Source organism: Saimiri boliviensis, chromosome 11 (genome assembly GCF_048565385.1).
Source record: "Saimiri boliviensis isolate mSaiBol1 chromosome 11, mSaiBol1.pri, whole genome shotgun sequence".
Classification (NCBI taxonomy): Eukaryota; Metazoa; Chordata; class Mammalia; order Primates; family Cebidae; genus Saimiri; species Saimiri boliviensis.
Genome location: NC_133459.1, coordinates 114,858,566 through 114,879,183, shown reverse-complemented (window position 1 = coordinate 114,879,183; position 20,618 = coordinate 114,858,566). Strand labels below are relative to the sequence as shown.

The window sequence follows — 20,618 nt, the reverse complement described above, 5'->3', positions numbered from 1 at the left end:
TATTTGGTGTATATGTATTTAGTGGAATGGGAGGAGGAAGGAATTTTCATTTGATGAAAAAATTTGAACAAATTTAAAAGTTCTCTTTACAAAGTGTTTAGGGACGTGATTCTTTAAAAAAAAAAAAAAAAAAAATCCAGATGCGGTGGTGCATGCCCGTAGTTCCAGCTACTCAGGAGGCTGAGGGAGTTCTGGGCTGTAGTGCACTATGCTGATCAGGTGTCCGCACTAAATTCAGCATCAATATGGTGACCTCCCAGGAGCGGGGGACCACCAGGTTGCCTAAGGAGGGGTGAACTGGCCCAGGTTGGAAAGGGAACAGGTCAAAATTCCCATACTGATCAGTAGTGGGATTGCGCCTGTGAATGGCCACTGCACTCCAGCCTGGGCAACAGAGCGAGATCCTGTCTCTAAAAAAAAAAAAAAAAAAATAGGGTCTCAGTATGTTGCTCTGGGCTGGTCTTGAACTCCTGGGCTCAAGGGATCCTCCTGCCTTAGCATCCCAAAGTGCTGGGATTACAGGCCTGAGCCACTGTGTCTAGCCTGGGACATGATTCTTAAAACTAGTCTTGCTCAATTAACATGTTTTGCTCCATTACATGTAAAAATATTGAGACAGTTATGAATTTAAATGCTTTATAATTTGTTACATGTAAGGACTTATAAAGACTACAGCTTTGTTTAGAATGAGGTTTCCTTCCCTTTTCATATTTTTACTTTTATTAATTTTGAGATGGAGTTTCATTCTTGTTGCCCAGGCTGGAGTGCAATGACGTGATCTCAGCTCACTGCAACCTCTACCTCCCTGGTTCAAGTGATACTCCTGCCTCAGCCTCCTTAGTAGCTGGGGTTACAGGTGTATACCACCACGCCCAGCTCATTTTGTGTTTTTAGTAGAGTCGGAGTTTCTCCATGTTGGTCAGGCTGGTCTCGAACTCCTAACCTCAGGTGATCTGCCCACTTCCCAAAGTGCTGGGATTATGGGTGTGAGCCATTGCACCTGGCCCTTTTCATATTTTTCAAACCTGTGTGAGTGATCCCAAACATCAGTTTCTTACATGGCCTATGGAAAAGTGGAGGAATCCAGGGCAAGATAAGGATGAAAGGGTGAGGCCAAGAGGAAGGCTTGATCACCTGGAGCCAGAAGAAAGAACCAAACCCTCAAGACATTTGGCATTTTAAAGATTTGAGAATGCTTTATAGCCACAAGTCTCTAAATGTTTTCTGTAGTTTTTTTTTTTTAATTGCAAAAGTAAGACTAGCTCATTATTAAATTCTAAGCAGTCAATATTTAAGAGAATGAAAATTCACCTCTGCCTCCTCCTCCAGCTCCCACCCTGGCTAGTTTCCCTCCTAAACACGTGTAGTTATCAGTTTTGGGGGTTAGGGCCTCTAGACTTTTTCTCTACAAGTGGCAAAATGTGTCCAGAGTTATTTAGTTTTGAAAAATTTATTATTTTGCAGCTTGCTTCTTTATCACCTTTTTCATTTAAATGTCAGTAATGTGATAGTATATGTATAGTTAACCATATTTCTGTTGGTGGACCTTGAGGTTATTTCTAATGATGCTTTAATAAACACTCTTGTAAATACGGCACATCTTTTCAAACTTGTTTGAAAGTTTGAGGGTAAAAGACCAATTGGTTAGTATACTGCTTATTTTATAATTCAAGTAACACAATGTTATCAACATTGAACATATTCTACTATTTGATCCCCCAAATACTCAGCAGTGAAAATGCAGCAGTGGATGTTATAGGGATTTCAAGGTGGGGCAGTGCATCCTTCTTGCTTACTAGAGGTCACTGTCTGATAGGGGGATTAGGCATGCACATTGACTACAGTAGCTTTAGTTTGATTTGTATTCCCCTTTGTTTCTTTTTCTTTCTTTTTTTTTTCAGACGGGGTTTCACCGTGTTGGTCAGGCTGGTCTTGAACTCCCGACCTCAGGTGATCCGCCCGCCTTGGCCTCCAAAGTGCTTGGATTACAGGCATATTCCCCTTTGTTTCAAATAGGATTTGAAATTGTTTACAAAGATGCACATGATGACAAGATAAAGTATACTTAGTGTAAAGAAGGAAAAGCAGATGGAAATGTACCTGGGGCTGGTTAGTGTATTTTGAAGTCCTGATTTCTCCTTGCTGAAAGTTCTGGATATAAGCTTTCCAGCAGCAAAGAGAAGAGGAGAATGATCCGTAACAAGTTTCAGGGTGTCCAAAAGAGAAACCAAATCAGAGAAGCCCACCTATTCCTGATTCCAGGAAGTGAGAAAAAATTTCTCTTTTGGGTTTTCATTAAGAAAACACTGCATTTGCAATGGCCAGCATCTAAACAATCTTCCCAGTATCTTACAATAAAACCCAGTGACTTTGCTGTACGATGCCACCACATATCAGGTTGCTCAGTGCTAGCCAGGGGTATCATGCCTGGGAACTGCTCAGTGAAAGGTCAGTAGGGTGAGGTGTAGGTTCATGGGTTTAATCCAGAAATAGCTGTAAGACCTAAAGGGACACATGGCCAATGACAAACAGCAATGTGATCTTGTTTCTGGATGTTTTTTCCACAAAGTAGTACAGAATATACAAGTTGAGTGGAATTGCTATAGGTAAAACCCACAGAATACTAGGTCTGTAACTTTTGAAATCAGAAATGAGGATGTTTTAGATGGCATTAACTTAATAGAATTATAATAATGGCTGGGCAAAATATTTTCTTAAAAAGAAACCCCAAAAAACAAAACCACCACCCTATACTTGTTCCACACAAAAAGGATGGTACTTGTTCACATTGATCAATCCCATAAGTTAGAAAGACTCAGAGCCGTCATGCTAAGAAGTCTTGAGAGGTTAAGGTTGCTTTTTTTTTTTTTTTTTTTTTTTTTTGGGAGACAGAGCTTCGCTGTCTCACCCAGGCTGGAGTGCAGTGGTGCGATCTTGGCTCACTGCAACCTCTGCGCCTCCCAGATTCAAGCGATTCTCCTGCCTCAGCCTCCCCAGTAGCTGGGACTACAGGCACGCTCCACCATGCCCGGCTAATTTTTGGACTTTTAGTAGAGGCAGGGTTTCACTATAATGGTCAGGCTGGTCTCAAACTCCTGACCTTGCGATCCGCCTGCCTTGGCCTCCCAAAGCATTGGGATTACAGGCGTGAGCCACCACACCTGGCCTAAACTTGTTAATAGGTTGTACAGTGTGAGAATGTCACCAGGGCTTAGAGGTCTCCAAGTTGGGCCAGCTTGACTCTGTTTCATAAAGCCAGTGAAAGTTCATTTCCCATGAGTCATCTGGTTCTGAACTTCCATGACCACATTCACCAAATGCTTGGAACGTTGCCTGAAAACAGTTCTTAATTGTAAAGTCTGTGGGCCAAGCTTAGGCTCTTTTATGTGACTTACTACACCTGAATTTAAACATGAGTTTGAGGACGCCTGAAGTTTGTGATGTGATGAAGGCTCATCTGATTTGTTTTGCACGTTATCTAATGTGGCTGTGAAGTGGTTCAAGGAAACATGTTGCCATATTTAGATTATTTGACTATCTGGCAGTGTCAAACCTGAATCAGGTAGATAAGTATGATGTTTATTAGGAAGTAGTGCAGTTGGAAGTAGTTTTAGGCAATGAGTCTTATGGGAAGAGCTTAGAAAAGAAACCACTGTCAAAGTAGTTCGAGTAGCATTTTTAAGACTAGTCATGAGAAGGAGGGAAAGAGTAGATCAAGGAGTTCCATGTGTAACTGTGAGCAGTCAATGGAGACAACTTGCTACCTTGAGACTAGCCCTTGGGTCGAGTGGACCCTAGGTAAGAAGATAAAAGGCCACCTAGAGAATTTAGAAACTCCTTGGCTGTCTTCTTATTTTAGCCACCAAATTGTCCAGTTAGATCATAAGTGTAGACAACCTACAGGGCCCTTAGGCCAAGGATTGAATGAAGAAGGAAATGATTACATTCCTTCAAATATAGAATATCATATCCCCGTATGATTTGGCACCATTGGAGAACTATTAAATAGGTGTAACATTTCTTAGTTAAGAAAGGGCTAGTAGGCCAGCCATGGTGGTTCAGACCTGTAATTCCAGCACTTTGGGAGGCTGAGGCAGAAGGATCACTTGAGTTCAGTAGTTTGAGATCGTCTGGACAACATAGTGAGACCCCATTTCTATAAAAAAAAAAAAAAAGGCCAGATGTGATGGCTCACACCTCTAATCCCAGCCCTTTGGGAGACACTGAGGAAAGTCGATCACTTGAGGTCAGGAGTTCAAGACCAGCCTGGCCAACATGGCAAAACCCCATCTCTACCAAAAAATACAAAAATTAGCCAGGCATGGTGGTGCATGCCTATAGTCCCAGCTACTCGGGAGGCTGAGGCAGGATAATTGCTTGATTCTGGGAGGCAGAGGTTGCAGTGAGCCGAGATCACTCCATTGCACTCCAGCCTGGGTGAGAGAACGAGACTGTGTCTCAAGAAAAAAAAGAGGGGAGGGGCTGGTAATATTAAGAACTATTCTTTATTGAGCGGTATTTTAATCCGTTGCCAAATAAACCATCCCTAGACCCTAGTAGCTTAAAGCAGTGATTTATTATTTCCTGTGCTTCTGTAGGTTGGCTGGGTAATTACTGTGTTAGTTACAGTTTCTCTCAAGTGGGTGCCTTCAGATAGAGGGTTAGCTGGGCTGAAGAACCCAAGATGGCTTGCCAGCTTGGCTGGTAGTTGACATTGAGTGTTGGCCGTCAGCTGGGCAACCTCAGTTTTCTCACTGTGGCCTTCATCCTCCCACAGACTAGATAGGCTCCTGACATGATGGTCTCAGGGCAGTTCTCCAAGAGTCTTTAACGTCCCACCTGGGCTCTAGAACCCCGCAAGCCTCTCTTCTGTTGACTTCTGTTTGTCAGCAGTTGGCAAGGCCAACCCAGATTCACAGTGCAGAGACATAGACTCCACCCTGGATTGGGGGATTGGAGTGGCAGTGTCACGGTTGCAAAGGAATTTATGGCCACTAAATGGTTTACCACAAGTGACTACATGTTCCAGGAGCTGTGCTAGGTGCATTTAACAGATTATCTCACTTATGCCACGTAACTGTCTTTCCCTCAGGCATTCGCATCCCCATTTTAAAGCACCTGCAGGTCACACAGGTTGCGTTGTTCTTGTTTAAGGCTACCTGGTAAGTATTGGAACTGGGTTTTGATTCTAGGTCTCTGTCTAGCTGAGTGGATTTTGTCTTGAGAACCCAACAAGTGGGAGAAATAGGCTGACTTGTTCTTCAGCCCCTCTAACCCATTTAACGTCACTCTGTTTCCTGTGAGGAACAGGCACAAGAAGGAAAAGAAAGTATAAGGCAGCAGGCAAAGCCCTACCTTAGTCCCTTCCCTTATCCTAAGGACTTTCCCGGGTAATGAGATCCATGATTTGAAGGTGAGAAGCACTTCCCTGACTCCGTCGGTTCTTACTTCCTAAGTAGCTTGGCAGGCGACTGAGTGATCCCTTTAAAAAAAGAACAAAATATATTTGGGGAAAATCATACTTTGTCTAGAGAGTTGGCAAAAAGCCAAGAGATGTTCCCAGCCGAGAGCTCCTTTGAGATCCCTCCAGGAAGGGAAGAGCATTGATACGGAAATAAGTACATTAGATGCTTATAGGTAGAAAAGGCGGGCTGCAGAACCTCTCTCTTCTTTCCCAAGAGTCCCCCCAGACAGTAGAGAACCACTTGGTTCCTGCTTCAGCTTCAGGGACTCTTCCTAGCATACACTCCTTCCGAGGCTGGAGTCCACTGTTGTGTTTGAAATGTTGATTTTCTTGAAGCTGGGCTCTCAAGTTGTATAAGCTTCAAAACCTTTACTTTCTGTTTGCACCAGTTACTATATTAATGAGACTTCCCAATTACTATTGTTTACTGGCTGAAGGCATTCTGATTTATCAAAAATTCAGTGGCTGTAATTGTAACTCATAGGTTTAAAAACAAAGACATCCTTATAAAAGTGTTTTAAGTGAGCCTGTAATCCTAGCTACTAGGGAGGCTGAGGCAAGAGAATTGGTTAAACCTGGGAAGTGGAGGTTGTAGTGAGCCGAGATCATGCCACTGTACTCTAGCCTGGGTGACTGAGCAAACTCTATGTCAAAAAAACAAAACAAAACAAAAAACCAAAAAACAAAGTTTTAAGTGGAGTGAGATGCTAGAAAGCAACGTTTGTCATGTAAATCACATGTGTACTCTGAGCCATAAGGCCTAGAAAATGACCTGAATTTCCAAGGGTATTTTCTTCAGTAAGCTGGGAATTGAGAAGCAGAGGAGCTGAAGAGAGAGATAGAGAAGGCCTTTTTCTTTTTCTTTTTCTTTTCTTTTTTTTTTTTTTGAGACAGAGTCTCACTCCCTCACCAGGCACCAGTCTGGAGTGCAGTCGGCTCACTGCAACCTCCACCTCCCGGGTTCAAGCAGTTCTCCTGCCTCAACTCCTGAGTAGCTGGGACTACAGGCGTGCACCACCACACTCAGCTAATTTTTTTGTATTTTTAGTAGAGACCGGGTTTCACCATGTTGACCAGGATGTTCTCAATCTCTTGACCTCGTGATCCGCCCGCCTTGGCCTCCCAAAGTGCTGGGATTACAGGCGTGAGCCACCGAGCCCGGCCAAGAAGGCCTTTTTCTTTTATCAGTCTCCTGCTTGTTAAGCATTATAAAAACAAACCCTAAGTAAAGGAATAAATGTAAAATGAAATAAAAAAATTTAAAATAAGACAAAAGATAAAAAGTTGATGCAAAATAGGTGAATTATATTAATTTTTAAGTTAAAAGCTAGAACATGTAAATGTAAGCTAGGAAAATAGGAATAAAAGTTTTGTTCAATTACTGTACCTATAATGGAAGGGAGAACTAGTTAGGTGTTGTGGATACCAGTGGGAGAAATGATTTATTGGAAGAGCAGAAATTTTCAGGGAGGTGTTAAAGAGGTGGGATAGCCTCTTACCCTTGGTGTGTTAGAATCTCTTGGCGTGGGGACTCTGGGTTGCTTGAAAAATATCAAAGGAGCGATTTTGCCCTCACAAAACAAACTATAGAAGGACTACAAAATCTTCCCTACTTGTAGGAATAAGCAGAATGTGTGTGTGTGTGTGTGTGGTGGGGGTGGTGGGGAGCCTGGGATATGAAAATTTGAAAAGCGCTGAATTGGATCAGAGAAAGATTCCTTGAAGGCATAGGTACATCTTTCCTTGTGCATCCTATACTAAAGAGAAGTCTTAGATTAAAGAAATGTGTAGTAGCGTTGTGACTCAGCTGTCAGAGCGGTTCTCTGAGCTTTGGTAGCAAGGTGGGGCCACCCCCAGCCTTTGAGTATGGATACTTTTTTGCTGAGAAGGGATGACACTTACAGAACCCAGTTTAGAGAACAGGGGTTAGCCTCCTTCCTAATCTAATGTGCTAGGGTTATAATAATTATATAGAATTATGAGAAAAATAAAGGCCTATTAGAAAAATAAAGACCTATTCAGTGCCAAGAATATTAGAGGATTTATAGAAGTTGGGTTGACTTTTATGCAGCTGGCTTCCTGTAGACTTTTACACTTAGGCTAATGGTTCTTGAACTTGATGCTCAGGAAAGAAAAAGAGGTAGAGTGTTTCCTTCATTTTATCCTCCTAATTCTTTTTCCCTGTATATCTCTTCACATACAGTTAAAACAACAAAAAGCAAAAAACCATACCTGCAGTTAGCTGAGAGCTTTATATACATTCCTTCAGATGCTTTACAATTTTTACATGATTGAAAAGTCAAAAGTGGGTGGTGTGACAGTTAGTCTTTACTAAGATTTCAATGTCTTTGGTCATTTTTTTGACATTTTATTAACATTGAGATAGATAATTACAGTGTACTACCTATATGAAAATGCAGACAAAACTCAGAATGGGTGTGGGATGATATGCCTTTTTTCACTAGGGTTTTTTGTTTGTTTGGCTTGGTAAATAGCTCATCTTCTGCAGTGATGTGCTTATTTACAAATGACTTAGAGTTTGCATCTAGAGACTTTTACATCCTAGAGTGTTAGGGCTACTGATGATGGTAAATAAGTCAATAAATCAGTACTTTCATAGTTGATAAGAATGTCAAAGTACAATTACAGGTTATACATGAAACTTTTGAATATGTATCATGTTACAAGGAGTTTATAATAGATAAATACTGTAAACCTTTTGCTTTTGGACATATTTGGAGGTGAGAATAATTTTGAGGTCAATATACTTTCATGCTGTAATACTATAGTTGTCAGTTCAGAAAATTCTTTTTCTGTATCATGATTACACTGGTAGAACAAGGAATCTGTAACTGATGAGACACTGGCAGAATGGAAAGCACATGTAGGAGTATGTGTGTTGTGTTGTTATAACTGTTTTATTTAACATGTTTATTGAGCGTAAATTACATGGAAGACATTGTGTTGGGCATGGGGATTTAATGGCGAGGGGAAAAGTGGCCATATTTTCCCACCTTTATGGGGCATACATTCCACTGTGGGAAGGAAACATATGTGTAGGTCACAGCTGCAAAGGAGAGGGACATGCAGCATGAGGGCAGAGAATGGGGGAATTGACCTGTTGACAGAGCTCAGAGAGCTGAAGAAGCATGGGTGTTAACTTGGGAGTGGAGGGGTATGGATGGGAGTCAGGGAATAGGATGTGCACAGGCCTTGTGGAGAAAGGGAACATGGCATCTTTAAGGAAAAGAAAGAAGGCCATGTTAGCTGGAATGCACTAAGTGAGAGCAGGTGCCAACTGAGGCTGCAGAAGGTGGAGTCCTTCTTATAAGAGCATTGAGAAATCAATGAAGGTTTTAAGTTGAGGGTAGGTAAGGAAGTGACATGATCAGAGACAGCTTTTAGAAAAGATTCCCCTGTAGCCCTCCAGTCTGTTCTCCACTCTAAGGAGACCAGTTTGGAGACAGTCCAGAGTGTGATGGTAGTAGCTTGAGAAGAAAATGCATCTTTTTGACAGTCGTTTAAGAAGTATAATTCACTGGACTTAGTAGCAGATTGGATATGCTGGCAGAGCAGGAAGGTGTAGAAAGCAAGTTATCAAGGCTGACTCCTGGGTTTCTGGCTGTCAGATCTGAATGTATGCTGCTGTGGTTTGGCTATGGTTTCTCCCCATCAAAACTCATGTTGAAATTTGATCTGCAATGTATTGATGTTGGGAGGTGGGGCCTAGTAGGGGGTGTTAGAATCCTGGGGCAGATGCCTCATGAGTGGCTTGGTGGTGTTCTTACACTAGTGAGTTCTCATTCTGGCGAGAGTGGATTAGTTCCTTTGAGAGTAGGTTATTAGAAAGCCAGGATGCCACCCAGGTTTTGTCTTTTCACACATGTCTGCTTCCTCTTTGACTTTATCCACTATGACTTAGCACAAAAGTTTTGCCAGAAGCCTGGACCATGCCCTTGAACTTCTCAACTTGCAGACTCATGAGCTAAATAAGCCTGTTTTCTGTATAAACTATGCGGTCCAGGATGGGTGTGATGGCTTACATCTGTAATCCCAGAAATTTGGGAAGCCAAGGTGGGTGGATCACTAAAGTCCAGGAGTTCGAGACCAGCCTGGCCAACATGACAAAACCCCATCTCTACCAAAAATACAAAAAATTAGCCTGGCCTTGTGGCATGCGCCTGTAATCCCAGCTGTGCTGGAGGCTGAGGCACGAGAATCACTTGAACCCAGGTGGTGGAGGTTTCAGTGAGCCAAGATTGCACCACTGCACTCTAGCCTGGGTAACAAAGTGGGACTCCATGTAAAAACAAACAAAAATAAATTATGCAATCTCAGATGTTCTGTTATAGCAACACAAAGCAGACTAAGACAATTGGTGATAACCATTCACTGAGTTGAAGAATCTGGCTGAGGACCAAGTTTAGGGGTCAGGTTATGAGCTTGGTTTGAGATGCCTTTGAGCCGCCATGTAGTAGTATCAAGTAGCAGTAGGCTGTATACATTAGCTCAGAGGAGAGATCTAGGATGAAATTTAAACTTTAGAATTTTCTACTTCTAAGTGGTAACTGAAGCCACAAATATAATTGAAATTACATAGGAAACAAGTAGATAGAAGATGGTCTGGAGTCTTAAAGAACTGTATTATTTAGTGGTTGGTAGAGGAAATGTGGCGTTATGGAAGTACAGGAAGAAAGCATTTCAAGGAGAAAATGGTCGGCATCTGATGTTGCGGAGAGGTCAGGTAACATGAAAGCTGCACGTGGAAGTCATTGCTAACCTTAGCAACAGCTATTCCAGGAGAGTGATGAGGATGGGGACAAGAGTGGAGTGTGATGAAGTGTCAGGTAATAAATGATGACAGAATACAGGCAAATATTTCTAGAACTTTGTAAAAGAGTGGAGAGAGAGTGCACACAAGTGTAAAAGTTCAAGCAAGAGAGGGAAACTATGAAAAAGAGGATTGGGCCGGGCGTGATGGCTCATGCCTGTAATCCAAGCACTTTGGAGGCTAAGGCGGGCGGATTACCTAAGGTCGGGAGTTCAAGACCAGCCTGACCAACATGGTGAAACCCTGTCTTTATTAAAAAAAAAAAAAAGAAAGAAAAAGAAAAAAGAAGATTGAAGAAGAGGTGGTGAATCTGTTGATTTTTGTTTTTGCTGAGAACTTGAGCCTGTTTAAGAACCAATAGAAAAAGAGCCATTTGAGAGGGAGCGAGTAAAGGATAATGTGGAGCAGAAGGTTCGCAAGAATGCCGCAAAGGGTGGATCTAAAGTGCACAAGTTAGAGAGACCGATCTTAGATGAGGAGACAGACGGTTACAGGTGGAGGCAGTTTGTGTAGTTGGTAGTGTGGGATATTGAGTGTTTTCATATCCAACATTCTACTTTTTGGTGAAGTAGGATGGGGGTCATTTCCTGAGCATGGGGTAGATGGATGGTGTTTTGAAAAGAATAAGGACAATTTGGGAATTTTATTGTGAACTCTGAGAGGCTTTTTGGAGTGGCAAATGGTTGGAGTGCAGGGTGGTGTTGAGGGCTGTCTGATCCCTCTGTAATTCACACACAGTGGCTTCAATTTCTTCTGGTGTGTGACTTTCTGCAACAGAGCTCTGCTTGTTCCGGACTCATTGCTGAGTAAATAGTTGGGCACATCCAGGATTAGGATTTTGCCAGCTCTTGGCAATGGAAAGGGAATTTGAGTGTTAGAGAGCTGTGGAAATGATGGGCATTGGGATGTAAGCCGATTAAAGACGGATGTACCGAGAGAATAGGGCTAATGGGTTGGGAAAAAGCTGAGAGGTCAGCAGGCAGAGAATGTTGTAATACTGCACAAGCTTGAAAGAAAGAAGGCCCTGGTCAACAAAGGGGATACTTGAAACGTTATTTTGGAGGCAGAAAAATGATGCGGAGGGGACAGTAAAGGTTCGTGGGTGGGTATGGTGGCATGGAAGACATGCCATTCCAGGTGAAGATAATGGACTGAGCTGTCTAGGAGATGCAGAACCATCAGATGGGCAGGAAGTTATTCAGGACTATGGCAGGGCTGTCTTTGAATATGCAGAAGTGACTGGAAAGTTAGAATGTGATCACAGGAAGAGAGAAGGGTGGTATAACTGAATGGCAGGACTGAAAAAGAAGATGGGTGTTTGCAATGGGTAGGGGAATGGAGGAATAAGGCCTGAGGGGGAAGAGGTACTAGGGCCATTTCCTGACTCTCAAGTATGAGAGGCTAGGCAGCTGCTCCTTGAGAGTTGCGGGAGAAGAGGGGTGTCTTGAGAATGCTCGGAGGAGAGACCAAGGATACGGCAGTACTTTTTGGTTGTGGAGCAGCATTTCCAAGGGCCCTAGTGGAAGGTTGTGGGAAGTGGAGCGGGTGAGGTGCTGGGAAGGAACTTCGAAGCACAAGAGGTACTCAACGTGGTAGAGGATGGATTTCTGCAGTGGGCACTGCCTACGTTTTAAGTGTTGACTGATGAAAACAGGCATGAGTTAGGGGTCTAGGAGCTGGTGGCCGTAGGATGATTTTGTTTTCCCTGACTGGAGAGACTACAGGCCCAGAGATTGCATGTCGTGTGTGTTGCTGGAGGTGGACGGTGGTAGAAGCAGAGACTGGGTGCACACCATATGCAGAGTACTAAGTGCCAAAGAAACATTATGTCATTTATTTCCTATCACAACCGTGTCAGGTTGGTACTATTGTTATCTCTACCTTACAGATGAGGAAACTGAGGTTCTGTTAAGGCGAGTTTAGTAATTTTTCCAAGGTCACACAGCTAGCAAATGGTAGAACTGAGACTCAAAATCAAGACTTCGATGGGCCTGTGTACTTTCCATCATGGTTTATCTTCTTAACATTTCCTTCCCTATGAGATTTTGATTTTTGACATAATTGATAGAATGTTAAGAAGTTAATGGAATAAGAAATTGTCTTTCTGAATACCAAAATTAAGTTCAATCCTAGGCCCCAAATCTTGTTTCCAGAGTCCTCTGAAAGTTAGACTAGAACCCCGCCTTCCACAGGCAACCCTCCCAGCTGTGCTTTTACCACTTCCATGATAGATGCTTGGATACTTCCAAAGGGTTAGAAGGTGGTTCTTTAAATTAAACTGCCCACTTGTGCCAATTTGAGTGATGTGGAGTAAGTTCCTGCTCTCATTTTTCTGTATACTTTTTTTTTTTTGAGACAGAGTCTTGCTCCATGGCCCAGGCTGGAGTGCAGTGGCGTGATCTTGGCTTACTGCGACCTCCATCTTTTGGGTTCGAGTGATTCTTGTGCGTCAGCCTCCCAAGTAGCTGGGACAACATGTGCGTACCACCACGCCCGCTAATTTTTGTATTTTCACTAGAGGTGGGATTTCACCATGTTGGCCAGGCTGGTCTTGAACTCCTGATCTCAAGTGACCCTCCGGCTTTGGCCTCCTAAAGTGCTGGGATTACAGGTGTGAGCTACACGCCCAGCCACAACACCTCTTTAAATGTTCAAGGAATGTTTGGTTTGTTTTGTTTTTGAGACAGGGTCTCACTCTGTCACCAGGCTGGAATGCAGTGGCGTGATCCCGGCTCACTGCAACTTCCGCCCCTTGGGCTCAAGTGATTCTCTCATCTCAGTCTCCAGGTAGCTGGGATTACAGGTCTGTACCACCACGCTTGGTTACTTTTTGTATATTTTGCAGAGACAGGGTTTCATCATGTTGCAAAAGACTGGTCTTGACGTCTTGAATTTTGGGCTCAGGTGATCGATCCACTGGCCTTGACTTCCCAAAGTGCTGAAATTATAGACATGACCCATGGAGCCTGGCCTGCTCTCAAGTTTTTTTTTTTTTTTTTTTTTTTTTTTAAAGAAATCTTGTTCCCAAGCTAGCATTACTTGGCCTCTTGGCTGTTTGTGATATGATACCATTTCTAAAGATTACTATCTTTACCCTACTTTAAAGGTACTTTGGTATGTGATTAATTGGGAGTAAGTGGGACTGATACTTGATCAAAGGATGTACTTTCACACTATCTGAGTATAAATGCACCTGAAATTTGTTTGTTTGTTTTGGTGTGTGTGTTTAGTGTCTTCATTTTACTGTTGTCTTTCTTTGATTTCTGTCACTTACAATGCTATGGTCTTGTGTGTATGGCTGTTGTGCCAAGTCCTATTCTTTGGTATTGCCTTTAAACAAATTATTATATTTTGCTTTTATGATTGGGATTCATTATTTCAGCTAACAAAGATAATATTGAAACCTGATTTTTGTTAATCTAATGTATTAGCTGTCTTTCCCAGCTCTGTGTTATATGCAGCTTAAATAAACATACAAATACTTACAAAAAATATTTACTAAAACAGGGCCAAAAAGAGAAAACTGTATAAAATATCAACAGATATTTCTCATTTCTACTTTGGATCATTGCTTTACATGCTGCTTCTAGTTTTTCAGCTAGCTGTGGGGTTCACTAACTTTGTTAATCTAGCCACTTTTTTTGGTATTATTGATAAGGCTTTCATAAGAAACTTTCAGAGCTTTGCTGGAATCAAACTGCCCATCACTTGGTATCCTTTGATCTATCAGGATTTGTTGGTCAGTTATTTGTGAAGGTGAAGTATAGGAAGGAATCAAGGATGACTGAACTGTTCCAGGTTGGAAGATGGGGCAGTGTTGTGGATGTCCATGTCATTCACTGAGGTATGACACCATGAAGAAGGGCTGGTTGAGGTTAAGTTCAGCTTGGGCCAAGTAGAACCTGCAGAGCCTCTGGGATGCCCAAATGGAGCCCATCCAGAGGGTGGCTGACCATTCAGGGCTGGTGCGCGGCAGGTGGTGGAATCTAGTTGCACGCAGTATAAGCACTATTGAAGGTACAGCGCGTGCGGCAAGGCAGAACCTATAGTGTGCAGAGAAGAGGTTCAGGTAGTGGGGTCGGAGGGAGGTAGTAAACATTGCCAAGTTAAAGGTGTTTATGCCTGATAGCCTTCATTTTCTTTGTGAAATGGGAAGAAACCTCATCTATTTTAAGAGGGAGAACTAGAGATTTGAGAGCAGTGAATATTTGGAATCAATGTGGGGAATAGGAAAGGGAGCTTGCCAGAGACGGGAAAAGGAACGCTCAGTGTAAGCGGGGCATTCTTCCCAGCTTCCGCCTTCTTTGCTGCCCTTAAAGACAGACGCACAGACCTCTTCCCCTTCTTTTTAAGGATTTTAACTGCAAAACACTACGGCAGTGGTTCTCACTGGGTGATTATATCAGAAAATGAAGGAGTGCGGTTGTGTATGTGCATGGAAGTGGCACTGGTGATTTTGAGATACTCTCTAAGGAATCTCTGTATTTACAAAGGAATCACAAATGGGGAAAATGAGAGTGTTTTGATTGTGTTTTGGTGAGGAAAGGCTGGTAATCCTAACCTCACCTAGTAGAATGGAGTCTTTTTTTTTTTTTTTTTTAAAGTCAATTTCCTTTAAAATGGACTTTTCCTCCCTTCCTTCCCTCCTCCTGTCCTTCATTCTTTCCCGCCTCCTCTACTTTCTTCTTTCCTTCCCTCCCTTTCTTTTTTCTCTTTCTTTCTGAAACAGGGTCTTGCACAGTAGTTGCCCAGGCTGGAGTGCTGTGGTACGCAGTCAGAGCTCACTGTAGTCTCAATCTCCTGGGCTCAAATGATCCTCCCGTCTCTGCTTCCTGAGTAGTTGGGACTTCAGGAATGTGCTACAACACCTGGCTAATTTTTCTATTTTTTGTAGAGACAGGATCGCGTTAATGTTGTCCAGGCTGGTCTTGAATTCCTGGCCTGAAGCGATCTTCCCACCAGGGCCTCCCAAAGTGCCGGAATTATAGGCATGAGCCTGGCGGAGAACTGAGTATTTTGGGCTCCAACCTCAAAGCATCTTCTTGGGATTTCAATGGAAGAGAAGATATCCTCTTGGTTCATCTCAAATACTTTTGGATACCTCCTCACTGTTATGTGTCACCTCTCCTGAGTATTTATTCCTTGGAAAGCAGGGAACATTCCCTTAACACCCTGCACTTCCCACTTTGTATGGTGAGGATCAGTTTCTTTGTAACCCTACTGGCTGTAAGCACGTCATCCTATTTTGTATTCCAAGCACCAGCACAGCGCCTGGCTCATGGTGGACCGGAGACAGATTGATGGACTGTTTTTTGATGTGAAGACTGCATCAGTCCTGGCAGTGCTGTTTCCTGGGGCTCTGCCTCTGGGAGTCCTCCTGCTGGAAGAGAAGGGCTCTCATAGCTGATAGTTAAGACATGTACAGTCACGCGTTGCTTAACGATGGGGATACATTCTAAGAAATGTGTCCTTAACACAATTTTGTTATTGTGTAAACATCATAGAGTGCACTTAACACAAACCTAGACGGAATAGCCTACCACACACCTAGGCTATATGGCATAACCTGTTGCTCCTAGGCTACAAACCTGTACAGCATTTACTGTACTGAATACTGTAGGCAGTTGCTATGCAATAGCAAGTATTTGTATATCTAAACATAGAAAAGGTACAGTTAAAAATATAGTATAAAACATTAAAAATTGGACTAGGCACAGTGGCTCATACCTGTAAGCCCAGTGGTTTGGGAGGCCGAGGTGGGAGGATTAGTTGAGGCCAGGTCTTCGAGACCATCCTGGGCAACATAGTGAGACTCAGTCTCTGCAAAAAATAAAATAAAAAAGGCCGGGCACGGTGGCTCAAGCCTGTAATCCCAGCACTTTCGGAGGCCGAGGTGGGTGGATCATGAGGTCAAGAGATTGAGACCATCCTGGCCAACATGGTGAAACCCTGTCTCTACTAAAAATATAAAAGTTAGCTGGGTATGGTGGTACGTGCCTATAGTCCCAGCTACTCAGGAGGCTGAGGCAGGAGAATTGCCTGAACCCAGGAGGCGGAGGTTGCGGTGAGCCGAGATCGCGCCATTGCACTCCAGCCTGGGTAACAAGAGCGAAACTCCGTCTCAAAAAAACACAAAAGAGCTGGATGTGGTGGTATATGCCTGTAGTCCTAGCTACATGGGAGGCTGAGGTAGGAGGATCACTTGAACCTAGAAATTTGAGGTTACAGTGAGGTATGATTGTGCCAGTGCACTCCAGCCTGGATGACAGAGAACCTGTGTCCAAATAAAAGAAAAAAAAAAAAAGATAAAAATTGTATACCACCTGTGTGAAGCAATTGCTGTGAATGGAACTTGCCGGACTAGAAGTTGCTCTGGGTTAATCAGTGAGCGGTGAGTGAATGTGGAGGGCTAGGACATTACTGAACACTGCTGAAGACTTTATAAACACTTTAGACTTAGGCTACACTAAATTTATTTAAAAATTTTATTCAATAAATTAGCCTTAGTTTCTTTTTTATTTTATGAACTTTTTAATTTAAACCTTTGATTTTTTTTTTTTTTTTGAGACTATTTCCCTCTTGTAACCTAGACTGGAGTGCAGTGGTGTGATCGTGACTCATTCCAACCTCCGCCTCCGAGGTTCAAGCGATTCTTCTGCCTCAGTCTCTCCAGTTGTTGGGATTATAGGCACGCACCACCATGCCTGGCTAATTTTTTGTATTTTCAGTAGAGACAGGGTTTCACCACATTGACCAGTCTGGTCTCAAACTCCTGACCTCAGGTGATCTGCCTGCCTTGGCCTTTCAAAGTTCTGGGATTACAGGGGTGAGCCACCGCGCCTGGCCTTTGATTCTTTTTAATAACACTTGTCCGAAAACAAACACATTGTACAGCTACAGAAAAAGATTTTCTTTATATCTTTATTTTACAAACTTTCTAATTTTTTTTTTTTTTTTTTTTTTTTTTTTTTTACTTTTGTAAAAGACTCAACACACACATTAGCCTAGGTCTGCATAGGGTCAGAACCATCAATATCACTATGTCTTCCACCTCCACATCTTATTTCACTGAAGGTCTTTAGGGGCAATAACACACATGGAGCTGTCATCTCCTATGAGAACAATCCTTCTTCTGGAATACTTCCTGAATGACTTTCCTGGGGCTGTTTTACAGTTAATTGTGTGTGTGTATTTTTTTTTTTAATAAATAGAAGGGATACACTGTAAAATGACAAAGTATAGTATAGTAAATGCATAAGCCAGTAACATAGTCGTTTATTATCATAATCAACTATTATGTACTGCACATAATTGTATGTGCTAGACTTTTACATGACCGTCACTGCAGTAGTTTTATTTACACCAGCATCGCCACAAACACATGAGTAATGTGTTGTGCTATGGTGTTATGATGGCTACAGTGTTTCTAGGTGATAGGAATTTTCAGCTCCATTTTAATCTTATGGGACCGTCATTGTGTATGTGGTCTGTCGTTGACTGAAACATCATTATGCAGTGCATGACTATACTTCAGACTTTTTCATATTTTTCCCTACTAAGAAATCAACATCAATTAAAGTTTATGTCAACCATTTTGAGTGAAAAGTATAAACATTATTTCATTCAACAGGTCTCTGGAAAAGTTTCTTTGATGTCCACAATTCCTGTGAATCAAGATGGACTAATTATATTTTTGAGTTCATGTCTAGACACTCTTGAAAATTGTTGCAGCAGTATTTCCCATATCTGTTTCAACTGCTCCTCTCTAGGCAAACTAGTATCCCAGCCTTCTGCCAGCTACTAGCTACATGTAGAGGTATATGAAGTAGATCTTAGGCTTTCCACTTTTTCTGTATATTCCTATACTTAATAATCACCAAACTCTCGCAGGCCCTTAATATATGTTAGTAATGAGCATCTTTCGGTTTTATCACTTTTTACCATTTTCTTGCCTGATACATGCACTAAATTGAATCAACAGGGCCAGTTGCTTCCTACCAGAAGCCTTGGTTTTCTGGGGAAATTTGTAAAGATCTCTAGATTAGTTCTTGATTTGGCATGACTGATTAAGCAAGCAGCTGTTTACTAAGAGGCCCAGCTGAGAGTAGAACAATTTAATTAGCTTCTGTCAAGCCTTAAATGGAAGCCACAGCTTGAATATATGGAGCTCTTTATTTAGTTTTAAATGAAACTAAATAAAGGGAGACTCTCAACATATATCTCAAAGTCTAACCTGAAAATAATTCTGTTGAGAATAATAGTATTCATCCAGTATAACAAAGACTTAAAAACTTGATTTTGGCAGGGGCGATGAAGTACATTTTTTAATGGAGAATTGTTTGAGTGCTTTTAAATATATTAGTTAAATGAACAATTTATAAAATGGGTAGGGTATGATATAAATGTTTTATGACAGCTTTTAGCATTCATGAAATAAATGGCTTGTATACATTTAATTTTAACAAAACTAAATGAGCAGCCCATACCCAACTACTACTCTGGGACCAGCAGAGAGCATACAAAAGTTTTCAGGGCAAACCTCCTCACATTGAAGATTAGATTCTCCATTCTCTTCTGATTACTGATTATATATATATTTTTCCAACTTTGTGTCTATCTGGCTTCCTATTTGCTTTAATCTTAGAAAAGCATTATTCTCCTTACATCCCACTTAACAAATTATGGTGATGCTTAATTTATCTATAAAACTGTTATGTATTATTCGGTTAATATTAAACCTAGACTAAAAGGTCACAAATTAAAATTTTAATACTCAGTAAACATATGTTATTAAAAAGTAAAGGAGCAATAAAGTTAATGGAGTCTCATAGAGAAGAATTGTAATACCAATATTTTTATTAAGCACAGACACACAAAAATGAGGAAAGAATTCATTATAGATATACGAATTCTGTCAGAAGGGGCCCCGTGGGAGACTGATTCTTATTACCATATCCTGGTTGGAAGGGAATGAAGTGGGGTTATTGCTAGTGCAGTCAATGATTTGCCTTTTCTCTGGTGAATTGACTTCAGTAGGTGACTTTATTTCTTCGCGTTAGGCAGCTGGAAATGTGTATTGATTTATTTCCTTTTCATTGGAGGATCAGCTCTATCAAAGATGGAGCCATAGAAATGTTATATTTGCTGGATATGAGCAAATGTTTTAGTGCCTTTTTTTTTTTTTTTTTCTTGGTCTGAATGTTCCTAAGATTTTTAGGAGCCAAATAAAGTTCAGCTCAATGAAATAGAAAACTCACTTTGACTGTGCATAGATTTGTAGTACTATTCTCTCTGCTAACTCTATTGTTAAGACCTGAAGCTCTTTTATAAAACTCTTTTTTTTTTTTTAAAAGGGATAAAAAGTCCTGTAGTCCTTTTTCTCCAAGAATATGTGTGATTGAAGAACATGTTTTTAAAGTTAAATTCTCATTTATGCAGGACAGTGTTAGCTGTGGAGGGTATTCAGGTTCTTGGCGTTTTGAACACAGAATGGGACTAAATGCACAAATAAAGCAAGGAAAGAAGCAACAAAAGCAGAGATTCATTAGAAAATGAAAGTACACTCCACAGAGTGGGAGAGGGTCCTACCATAGGGGCTCAAGAGCCTGGTTACAGAATTTTCTGGGGTTTAAATACCCTCTAGAGGTTTCCCATTGGTCACTTGGTGAACACCCCATGCAAATGAAGTAGTGCCCCAAAATCAGACTGATTGATTGAGGAAAACCAATCAGAGGCTGAAGTTACAGAGTTACACTTCTATGCTAGGTGTGGTGGTTCACACCTAGAATCCCAGCAGTTTGGGAGGCACAGGTGGGGCGGATTACGAGCTCAGGCGTTCCAGACTGGTCTGGCTCAACATAGTGAAACCCTGTCTCTACTAAAAAATACAAAAATTAGCCGCCTGGTGGCATGTGTCTCTAATCCCAGTTGCTTGGGAGGCTGAGGCAGGAGAACTGCTTGAACCTGGGATGTTGCAGTGAGCGGAGATCACACCACTGCACTCCAGCCTGGGCAACAGAACAAGATTCTATGTTGAAAAAAAAAAGTTACATTTGTGTGCAAATGAAGACTTAGCTGGCAGTTGGTCAGATTGATTGGAGAAAGCAATAGAGGCTGAAATGAAGTTATAAAGTTACATTCCTATGTAAACATTTGATTGGTTGAGGAAAGCAGCCAATCATAGGTACTTTCAATTTTTCATTTGCCACTCAGAAAAGTGGGAGGGGTTTGCAAAGGGAGTAACTTCCAGTTCTTTTATTACTTAGGTTTCGAAAGTTGGGGTTTTCCCTTTGATTTAGTTTTAGGAAGTCAGCATGAATTGGC

The 20,618-nt window shown here is 41.8% G+C and overlaps 1 protein-coding gene across 5 annotated transcripts in view; it reads left to right on the top strand.

Moving 5' to 3' along the window:
- Positions 1–20,618, top strand: part of TLCD4 (TLC domain containing 4) — a 74,457-nt gene that overhangs the window by 6,896 nt on the left and 46,943 nt on the right. The window contains exon 1 of one of the 5 annotated variants that reach the window (XM_010343828.3): positions 13,315–15,488. The exons of the other annotated variants lie outside the window; for them this stretch is intronic. The gene's annotated coding sequence lies outside the window, so the exon portion shown is untranslated. Of the gene's footprint in view, positions 1–13,314; positions 15,489–20,618 lie in introns of those variants that run through there. 5 annotated transcript variants of the gene reach the window in all.